At 62.4% G+C, this 10000-nt stretch overlaps 1 non-coding gene and 2 pseudogenes across 1 annotated transcript; all 3 read left to right on the top strand.

The window, feature by feature from the left end:
- Positions 1–531: 531 nt before the first annotated feature.
- Positions 532–3326, top strand: LOC149133753 (small subunit ribosomal RNA; annotated as a pseudogene).
- A 1118-nt stretch (positions 3327–4444) lies between these two features.
- On the top strand, positions 4445–4603 carry LOC149133754 (5.8S ribosomal RNA). Its single transcript, XR_016243518.1, has one exon. It is a non-coding gene; the product is annotated as a 5.8S ribosomal RNA (ribosomal RNA).
- Positions 4604–5091: 488 nt separating this feature from the next.
- The window catches only part of LOC149133755 (large subunit ribosomal RNA), a 9160-nt pseudogene continuing 4251 nt past the window's right edge, over positions 5092–10000 (top strand).

A 10000-nucleotide genomic window follows, 5' to 3' on the forward strand; every position in this document is an offset into this window, starting at 1 on the left:
TTCGGCGGCTGCCGACAACGCCGTTTTCGTCATCGCACACACGCTTCTCGTTGACCGCAGCCCGTGCTGTCGCAATCGTTTCGGCTCGCTCGCTTCCCCGCTCGTCGTCCTTCTCGCGTGGCGGCGGCGGCGGCAGCAGCAGCCAGAAACCGCCTCGCTTCTTCAACCCGCACCGGCGCCCGTCCTACCGCAGCGGCCCGGTGTGCGGCAGTCGGATCGCAAACCGTTTCTACTCGGCGAACTCTTTTTCTTCCGTCTGGCGCGCTTTTCCGCTGCTACAGCAGAGCGGCGGATTAGGACGCGTAACGTACGTACGAACGAACGGCTACCGCAGCAGCAGCGGCGGCCGCGATTTTTCAGGCTCCTCCTCCTCCTCCTCCTCCTCCTCCTCTTCGCTTTCGTTTGCTCTCCGCGCGGCGGCGGCGGCGATGGCAGCAGCGGGACTTCCGCCTCGACATCCGCCTCGACTTCCGCTCTCAGCCGACCGACGCGACGGTGACGCTACTACAGCGACGACGACGACGACGACGATACCTGGTTGATCCTGCCAGTAGTCATATGCTTGTCTCAAAGCTTAAGCCATGCAAGTGTAAGTTCATGCCGTAAACGAATGGTGAAACCGCGAATGGCTCAGGAACCGGACCTAATCCTCGGGACCGTATTCCTCACCGCGAGGAGAGTGGATAACTGTGGCAATTCTAGAGCTAATACATGCAACCGAAGCCGCGATCGCAGGTCGCACCCGGGCGTCGGGCCGAAAAACGGCTTCCGGCAGCAGCAGCGGTCTTCGTCGCCGCAGCGCCTCCGCGTGCTCGGCGTCGTCCCAGCCGCTGCCGGTCGTCGCCGGCGCCCGCTCGGCCGGGTTGGTTCCGGGACTGCTCGCCAGTTCCCGCCGCCGCCGGTCGCGACGATACGGTCGGCCTTCCGCATTGGTCGCGGCGCAAATATTAGACTGAGACCGACGAGTACGGGCCGTCGCAGCAGCCGCCGTCGCCGTGCTTCGCACGCGCGCGGGTTTAGGCGTGCGTCGGCTTCACGCCCCTTCGATTTTGGTGACTCTGGATAACTGTCAGTACGATCGCACGGGCTAGTATCGACTAGCCTTCGCGCGACGGGTCCCCCGCGAGTCCGCCCTATCAACTGTCGACGGCCCGGTAAGTGCCGACCGTGGTGGCAACGGGTAACGGGGAATCAGGGTTCGATTCCGGAGAGGGAGCATGCGAAACGGCTACCACATCCAAGGAAGGCAGCAGGCGCGCAAATTACCCACTCCCGGCACGGGGAGGTAGTGACGAAAAATAACGACGCGGGACTCTGTCGAGGCCCCGCGATCGGAATGAGTACACTTCAAATCCGTTAACGAGGATCGACCGGAGGGCAAGTCTGGTGCCAGCAGCCGCGGTAATTCCAGCTCCGGTAGCGTATATTAAAATTGTTGCGTTTGAAAAGCTCGTAGTCGGAATTCGGGTCTCGAAAACGTGCCCCAGCACGTTCGGGGCGACGGCGCCGTCGCGGGCGTGCCTCGCGCGCGTCCGCTTCGGTCGTCCGTTCGCACTCCCGGCCCTATTCGCCGGTGCGTGCGCGGTCGGGCCGCGGAGCTCTGCGCGCATCGTCGCTGCGACGGTCTCTCCGGTAGCCCGTCACCCGCCTCCGTAGCTTCCGCTTCCGTCCTCTCGGTCGGTCGGTCGGTCGGTCGGCATCGGCACGCGATCGTTCGGCCTCGCCGCCGTCGTCGCTGCTGCCGCCGCCGCCGCCGTCTCCTCCGTCGCTTGCGGCGGTACGCGGTGTTCGGGGGAAACAAACGGGGGTCGAGCGTCGCCCGGGGCATCGCCGCTCGCACGCGTTTCGGTAGCGCGTCCACCTCCCGGTCGTTTCGGCCCGCACGGTTCCTCCGAGGGTGCTCTTCGCCGAGTGTCCGAGGCGGCCGGTACGTTCACTGTGAAAAAATTAGAGTGCTCAGAGCGAGCCCCGCCGGCTTGCATACGAAAAGCATGGAATGATGGAAAATGGCCTCGTCCGCGCGTCATCCGTCGGTCTCCGTTCACGACGAGGCAATGATCGAAGGGAGCGATCGGGGCCACTCGTATTGCGACGTTAGAGGTGAAATTCTTGGATCGTCGCAAGACGCACTGCAGCGACGGCGTGTGGCAAGCACGTTTTCCTCGATCAAGAGCGAAAGTCGGAGGTTCGAAGACGATCAGATACCGTCGTAGTTCCGACCGTAAACGATGCCGACTGGCGCTCCGCCGGCGTTCGCTTCGATGACCCGGCGGGGAGCCTGCGCGGGAAACCATAGTCGGTTCCGGGGGGAGTATGGTTGCAAAACAGAAACTTAAAGGAATTGACGGAAGGGCACCACCAGGAGTGGAGCCTGCGGCTTAATTTGACTCAACACGGGAAAACTCACCCGGTCCGGACACCGGTAGGATTGACAGATCGATAGCTCTTTCTCGATTCGGTGGGTGGTGGTGCATGGCCGTTCTTAGTTGGTGGAGCGATCCGTCTGGTTGATTCCGATAACGAACGAGACTCCGGCCTGCTAACTAGCGCGTCGATTAGTGCTTTTCCGGTAGCGAGGCGGCGCCGAAGCCATCGTCGGTAGCTCCGCGCGCGGCCCGTGCTTGCCGTTGCCGCCGCTCTCCTTCGCGTCCGGCGCTGCGGCCGCGTCCGGCAACTGCCTTCTTAGCAGCCTTTCGTGCTCCGCTCCTCGCGGGTTGGTGTGCGGGTTGGTCTGGGATGGCGGTTCGCACGCGGCGTGGTTGCGGCGTCGGTTGCGGAGCGGCGGCGGTGACTCGGTCGGCTCGGCCCGCGCGAGCCCGGCGGCGGCACGCCGTCGCGCCCGGGCCAGTCGGTTGGCGAACGCAGCGCTTCTTAGAGGGACGGGCGGCAGAAAGCCGCACGAGGCGGAGCGATAACAGGTCTGTGATGCCCTTAGATGTCCGGGGCCGCACGCGCGCTACACTGGAGGTATCAGCGGGCGCGTCTCCCCCGGCCCGAGAGGGTCGGGAAACCTCTGAACCACCTCCCGTGATAGGGATCGGGGCCTGGAACCAACCCCGTGAACGAGGAATTCCCGGTAGGCGCGGGTCATCAGCCCGCGTCGATCACGTCCCTGCCCTTTGTACACACCGCCCGTCGCTACTACCGATCGAACGGTCCGGTGAGGTCCTCGGATCTGGCCGACGAGTTCGCTTACGCGCGGCGGCGTTCCGCGCCGTCGCCGGCGCGTTCTCTGATGGCCCGGAGAAGACGACCGAACCCGATCGCTTAGAGGAAGTAAAAGTCGTAACAAGGTTTCCGTAGGTGAACCTGCGGAAGGATCATTACCGCAGCAGCAGCAGCAGCAGCCCTGCTCCGCTCCTCCGTCTCCTCCTACTCCTCCTCGCCTTTCCGGCGCCAGCCAGCCGGTTTCGTAAGTCGCGGCCGGGCCCCCTCGCACTCGTCGGCCCTCTAACAGTGCAGCCTCAGCCTCAGCCTCAGCCGAGCAACGAGCAAGTAGAAGCGGCGGCGTCATCAGCGGTGGACGAAGCCCGCAAATCGTTTCCGCTGTCGTTATGCTTCCTTCTCGTTCTCTCTCTGGCAGCTGCCGACCGCGCAGTTTTCACCCAGCCTGCGTCCGCCCGAATACAGTGCGCTAGGCCGACGGTGCTGCACGCTTTGCGGCTCCACGAACCTCAATATCTCTCTCGCCTCCTCCTCCTCCTCGCCTTTCCGGCGCCATCCAGCCGGTTTCGTAAGCCGCGGCCGGGCCCCCTCGCAATCGTCGGCCCTCTAACAGTGCAGCCTCAGCCTCAGCCGAGCAACGAGCAAGTAGAAGCGGCGGCGGCGTCATCAGCGGTGAACGAAGCCCGCAAATCGTTTCCGCTGTCGTTATGCTTCCTTCTCGTTCTCTCTCTGGCAGCTGCCGACCGCGCAGTTTTCACCCAGCCTGCGTCCGCCCGAATACAGTGCGCTAGGCCGACGGTGCTGCACGCTTTGCGGCTCCACGAACATCAATATCTCTCTCGTCTTCCTTCCTGGCGTCGGCCGGCCAACATCGCCGTCGTCGCCGTCGCCTCCTCCTCGCCTTTCCGGCGCCATCCAGCCGGTTTCGTAAGCCGCGGCCGGGCCCCCTCGCAATCGTCGGCCCTCTAACAGTGCAGCCTCAGCCGAGCAACGAGCAACGAGCAAGTAGAAGCGGCGGCGTCATCAGCGGTGAACGAAGCCCGCAAGTCGTTATGCTTCCTTCTCGTTCTCTCTCTGGCAGCTGCCGACCGCGCAGTTTTCACCCAGCCTGCGTCCGCCCGAATACAGTGCGCTAGGCCGACGGTGCTGCACGCTTTGCGGCTCCACGAACATCAATATCTCTCTCGTCTTCCTTCCTTTCCTCGCCTCCGCGTCGGCCAGCATCAGCAGTGCTGGTAGGCGTAGTAGTAGTAGTAGTAGTAGTAGTAGCAAATACCGAAACCCTGGACGGGGGATCACTCGGCTCGTCCGTCGATGAAGAGCGCGGCTATCCGCGTGAACTGATGCGAATTGCAGGACTCAGTGAACATCGACACCTCGAACGCACATTGCGGCCCCGGGATCCCATCGTCCCGGGGCCCCGTCCGGTCGAGAGGCGGTCACGACACGAAAAAGCCGTCCGCCGTTGCAGCAGCAGCAGCGGCGGGGAGTCGGGAGTCGCAGGAAAGGGCGCGCGCCGTGGAAGCGGGCGGGCAGCGTGAACAGCTCGCCTTTCGTTCTCGCTACTGCTTCTGCTTCCGGCACGACTAGCGAGCGCGCGCCGCTCGATCCTCCGTCTCCCGCAATGCCAGACCGTCATCGCTGCGACACCTGCCACGGAGCGGCCGACATGTGCAGTAGCAGCAGGGAACGCACCGTCCGCCGTTCGTGCGCACTCTTCTGCCTGCCGCCCTCGCCGTCGTTGCCTCCTCTTATTACTCCGTGGCGGCCGTTGCCGCCGCCGCAGCCGTCTGCATCTTCGGTCGGTGTTCGCTCTGTGGATCTCGTTTGCGAGCGTTCGTGCAGGCCATCGAAGACGACGACGACGACGACGACGACGAATCGAATGCGGTTTGCCGCAGCGACGACTTTTTTTTTTTTCTAAGCTGCCCTCGACTCGGACGAGACTACCAGCCGAACTTAAGCATATCGCTAAGCGGAGGAAAAGAAACCAACCGGGATTCCCTAAGTAACGGCGAGTGAACCGGGAGAAGCCCAACGCCGAATCTCGTCGGCCGCGCCGGTCGTCGAGAGCTGTGGCGCAAGGGTCGTACACGGTCGATCGTTTCGCCCGGCTAGGTTCGGAGTCCCCTCGATCGGGGCTGCCCAGAGCGGGTGCCAGGCCCATTCGGAGCCGGCGGCGATCGGCGGTGTTTCTTTTCGGCCCGAGAGTCGGGTTGCTTGGGAACGCAGCCCAAAGCGGGTGGTAAGCTCCATCCAAGGCTAAATACGGGGACGAGTCCGATAGCCGACAAGTACCGCGAGGGAAAGTTGAAAAGAACTTTGGAGAGAGAGTTCAAGAGACCGTGAAACCGCCCAGGGGTAAACGGGTAGGACCGCTCACCGCGATCGCGAGGGGACTCAGTCCGCTGCCACTTTCACCCCCGCCTCCTAAGGCGCCGTCGTCGCCGACGAACGCGTCGGTGGCGGCCGCTCGTTTCCGCGGGCGGTCGTCTGCCGCCTCGTCGGCGCTCGATTTCCGTGGCGCCGGCATCGGACGCACTTCCCCTCCGATCCGTCGTCGCGACCCGTTCCCGTCGGGCCGGTAGGCGCGCGGCGTCCGCAGGTCGCAGACGAGCGCCTCGGCGTCCGGAACCCGTTCACGCGGGGACCGACCGGCGTCGGGATCCACGCGCTTCTCTCGACCGGGCCCGTCGCTCCACGAAAGCGCAGGCACGGCTAACCGACGGAGACGGGCTAACGCACCTCGCCCTCAGCACTCACGACGCAGCGAGTCGCGAAAGCGACGCGGCCGCCCGCCTGCTCCTTCTTCTTCTACTACTTCTTCTACTTGCTCCTCGTCTTTGCGCGTGGTGCTACAGCAGCAGGAGCGGTGGTTGTTGGAGGAGTCGGCGGGATCGCCCGAAAAGCCGCCCGCTGCTGCCGGTCAGCGACGAGCATCGGCAACCTACCCGACCCGTCTTGAAACACGGACCGAGGAGTCCCAGTCGACTGCGAGTCGTTGGAGCCTTTCACTTTGCGAACTCCGACGGCACAGCGAAAGCGAGAACGTGACACGTCGCCGCTCGGGGGAAGGGTGTTGGGCCGCTGTCGCAGCAGCCGCCGCAGTTGCTGCCGCCGTCGTCTAATCTCGTCGGTTGCTGCAGCATCAGCGGTGGTGGTGGCGGCGGCTCGCTTCTTTTTTTGTAACACGCGGCGTTTCGAAGCATCGTTCCCGGGTCGGGCCCGCGCGTTCGCGCTCGAAAGCGCGCGTTCCCGCTCCGACTCAGGTGTAGCAGGCGGCCGGGGACCCGAAAGATGGCGATCCACGCCCGGTCGGGACGAAGCCAGAGGAAACTCTGGTGGAAGTCCGAAGCGCCTCTGACGTGCAAATCGATCGTCGGAACCGGGTGTAGGGGCGAAAGACCAATCGAGCCGTCTAGTAGCTGGTTCCCTCCGAAGTTTCCCTCAGGATAGCTGGCGCCAGCAGGAGAACGACACGCAATTCCGTCCGGTAAAGCGAACGACTGGAGGCCCCGGGGACGTTGACGGCCTCGATCTACTCTCGAACTCGGAACGGGCGAAACGGGCCGCGCTACTCCTCTCCCGAACGGAGGCGGCCGTTTACGAATCGTTGGGAATAATGATAATTATTTTGCGCGTTTCTTGCGACGAATGCACGGTGCCAAGTGGGCCACTTTTGGTAAGCAGAACTGGTGATGTGGGATGAACCGAACGTCCGGCTAAGGTGCCCTACGCTTCGCCCATTAGATCCCCGAAAGGGTGTCGGTCGATATAGACAGCAGGACGGTGGCCACGGAAGTCGGAATCCGCTCAGGAGTGTGTAACAACTTACCTGCCGAATCGACCGGCCCCGAAAATGGATGGCGCTGGAGCGAGCGACCGATGCCGGACCGGCCGGGCGACAGGTTGCGCGATCGCCGGCGAGGCGACTTTCCGATGCCCGGTCGAGTAGGAGGGCGCCGCGGCGTGCATGGAAGCCGCGGGCGCGAGCCCGGGTGAAGCCGACCGCGGGTGCAGATCTCGGTGGTAGTAGCAAATATTCGAACGAGACCTTCGAAGACCGAAGTGGAGAAGGGTTCCGTGCCAACGGCGGTCGAGCACGGGTCAGTCGGTCCTAAGAAGCGGGCGAAAGCTTCCACGAAAGGCGCCGGATCCGTCACGAAAGCGGTTGTAGCAAATATAATAGCAGCAGCAGCAGATGCGGCCGGCCTCGCATCGAAAGGGAATCGGGTTAATATTCCCGAACCCGAACTCGGAGAGTGCTCGTCCGGCGGTGGGAACGCGGCGCGCCGCTCTTAGCAGCGCGTTTGTCGTCGAAGCCGGCGGTCGGGCGAAGCAGCGGCAACGCAAGCGAGCCCGGAGACGTTGCCGGGAGCCCCGGGAAGAGTTCTCTCTTCTTCGTAAAGGACCGCGTCCGTGGAATCGGCTCGTCCGGAGATACGGATATGGTACCTGTAGAGCGCCGCGTCTCGGGCGGCGTCCGGTGCGCTCTCGGCGGCCCTGGAAAATCCGGGTCCGTAACGATTCGCAGCTCTCGAGTCGGTCCGTACCCACCATCCGCAGCAGGTCTCCAAGGTGTACAGCCTCTCGTCGATAGCGCCAATGTAGGTAAGGGAAGTCGGCAAAATGGATCCGTACCTTCGGAAGAAGGATTGGCTCCGAGGACCGGGTCGGTCGGGCCGTGTGTGTCGCTGCGCTCCCGCGCGGCGGTTGCTTCGCCGTTCGCTCGGCGTCGCGCTGCTGCAGCGGGCGCCGGAACACGTCTTCACGCGAAGCGGCGGATCGGTACGGGGCTGTAGCGTTGGCGTCGGACTCGGCATCTCGGGCGCCTTTCCGGCCGTCGTTTGCGCCGCCTTCCGTGGCGGCGGGCAACTCGCTTCGTGTCGGTGTGCGGTCGCGCCTTCGGTCAACGGGAGTTGGCGGCTTCTTCGTCGGGTAGGAAAGTCGGTTGGTCGGTCGGTCGGTCGGTCGCGTGCGGCATAGTCGTCAGCACGTCGCGTCCTCGCGGCGGAAAGCGGTGGTTGTCGCCGCGTCGGTCCTCCTCCTCCTCCTCCTCCTCCTCTCGCACGCGCGGCCTTCTCTCGCGTCGGCGTTCCGCACCTCCCGACGCGCGGTCGGGCCGCCGTCGCATGTCGGCGCGCGGCGGTTTCATACGGGGCGCCCGGGGCGTAGTGGGCGCGAACAACACGGCTCCACACCCGAGACGCCGTGGAGCGACACGGCTTTGGGCTCGCCGTCGCGTCGGTGCTCGCGGCCCTCTGTTCCCGCCTTGCGTGGGGTCGTGCGGTCGTTGCACCGCGACGCGCGGCAGGCGTTCGGCCGGCGGCGAACGGTCGACTCGGAACTGGTACGGACCGGGGGAATCCGACTGTCTAATTAAAACAGAGCATCGCGTAGCCGGCCGAGCCGCACAGACGCGATGTGATTTCTGCCCAGTGCTCTGAATGTCAAAGTGAAGAAATTCAACCAAGCGCGGGTAAACGGCGGGAGTAACTATGACTCTCTTAAGTATAACTTGATCAGTTTTGCCCGTATACTCATGGTAATTGCCGTACCATAATCATGAATAATAATAATAAGATTGAAAACATACGGCAGCCAGGCGCCGTAAATCTGGTGGCCCGTGGGTCCGGGGCGGGGCCCGCAGGTCAGGCTGAGCATGATAACCAAACAGGCTTGGCCGTACAGCTACCTTCCCCTGTTGTGGATAATGGACCATCTCCGCAGCATGGTATGATTAGTGGTCCTACTGGTAACAACTGGAACGGCGACGGGGGTGTTAATAAGCTCCCGTCGCTGATATATGAAAAAAAAAGAGAGGGACTGTTCAGGTTAATTTATCCGACTCATACGCTAGTGGTGAAGGGGACACAGCTTCCTAAAGAACTTGCTCAGGATTCCCTCCATGACATCCACTCTCTTATTTTAGAAGTGGATCGAGAGGTTGAGAATGGGATATTATATCCCACTCCTGCAGGAAGCGAATTTTCGCTCCCTATCCCATGCGGATCATGCTCTATTGCCTGTCCGCTATGTCCTCAGCGTTTTTCTTCTCCCCGTCGCTGGGGAGAACATTTAGAAGGTAGACATGGTATAAAGCCTGTCTACAAATGCAGTAAGTGTGACAGGGAAAGCGGACACCTACATTCGATGAGGTGTCACGCTGGCAAATGTAATGCCCTATCTCGAGCCTCAAGTCCCGTCAGACTCCCGTTTAAGTGTGACCACTGCAGCCGTTCTTTTTTGACGGCTGTAGGCCGATCCCAGCACGAACGTCACAAGCATCCTGTGGCTGCTAATCAGCGCAGGATAGCTGCTCACAAAGCTGAGCTAGCGAAAAAGCGTGCGGATCGGGCAGCCGCTGCCGAGGCAACAGGCCGAAGACGCAGAGGCTGTTGGTCAGATGAGGAAATAGCGGTCCTCGTCAAGAAGGAGGCCGAACTTGTAGAGGCAGGTGTAAGATACATAAACGTAGAGATAGCACGATTCTTGCCGAATAAAACATGTAAACAAGTAGGGTCAAAAAGAGCAGACCTGGTCAAAAGGGCCCGTAAGGGTCATCAAGGGTCGGGTCTGCATGATAATAGTTCCCTGTCGCAAAGAGAGGTGCAATCCTCCCCCCAAGTGGAGTGGAGAGATCGATTCCTTGATGCGGCCAGTCCTGGGCATACCCGCTGGTCAGCAGTTTTCTGCGAGGCCCAATTGGAACTCGTGGAGGACGGGTCAGCGACTGCCTGGGACAATTTTGTTCGAAAAGTTGAGGACTGGCTAGAGCATAATAAATCACGCAGGGAGAACACTACTAGCGTTAGAAGTCAAAGAGGGTTAGTGA

This window comes from Octopus bimaculoides, chromosome 10, assembly GCF_046866305.1.
Source record: "Octopus bimaculoides isolate indiv1 chromosome 10, ASM4686630v1, whole genome shotgun sequence".
In the NCBI taxonomy this organism is placed as follows: domain Eukaryota; kingdom Metazoa; phylum Mollusca; class Cephalopoda; order Octopoda; family Octopodidae; genus Octopus; species Octopus bimaculoides.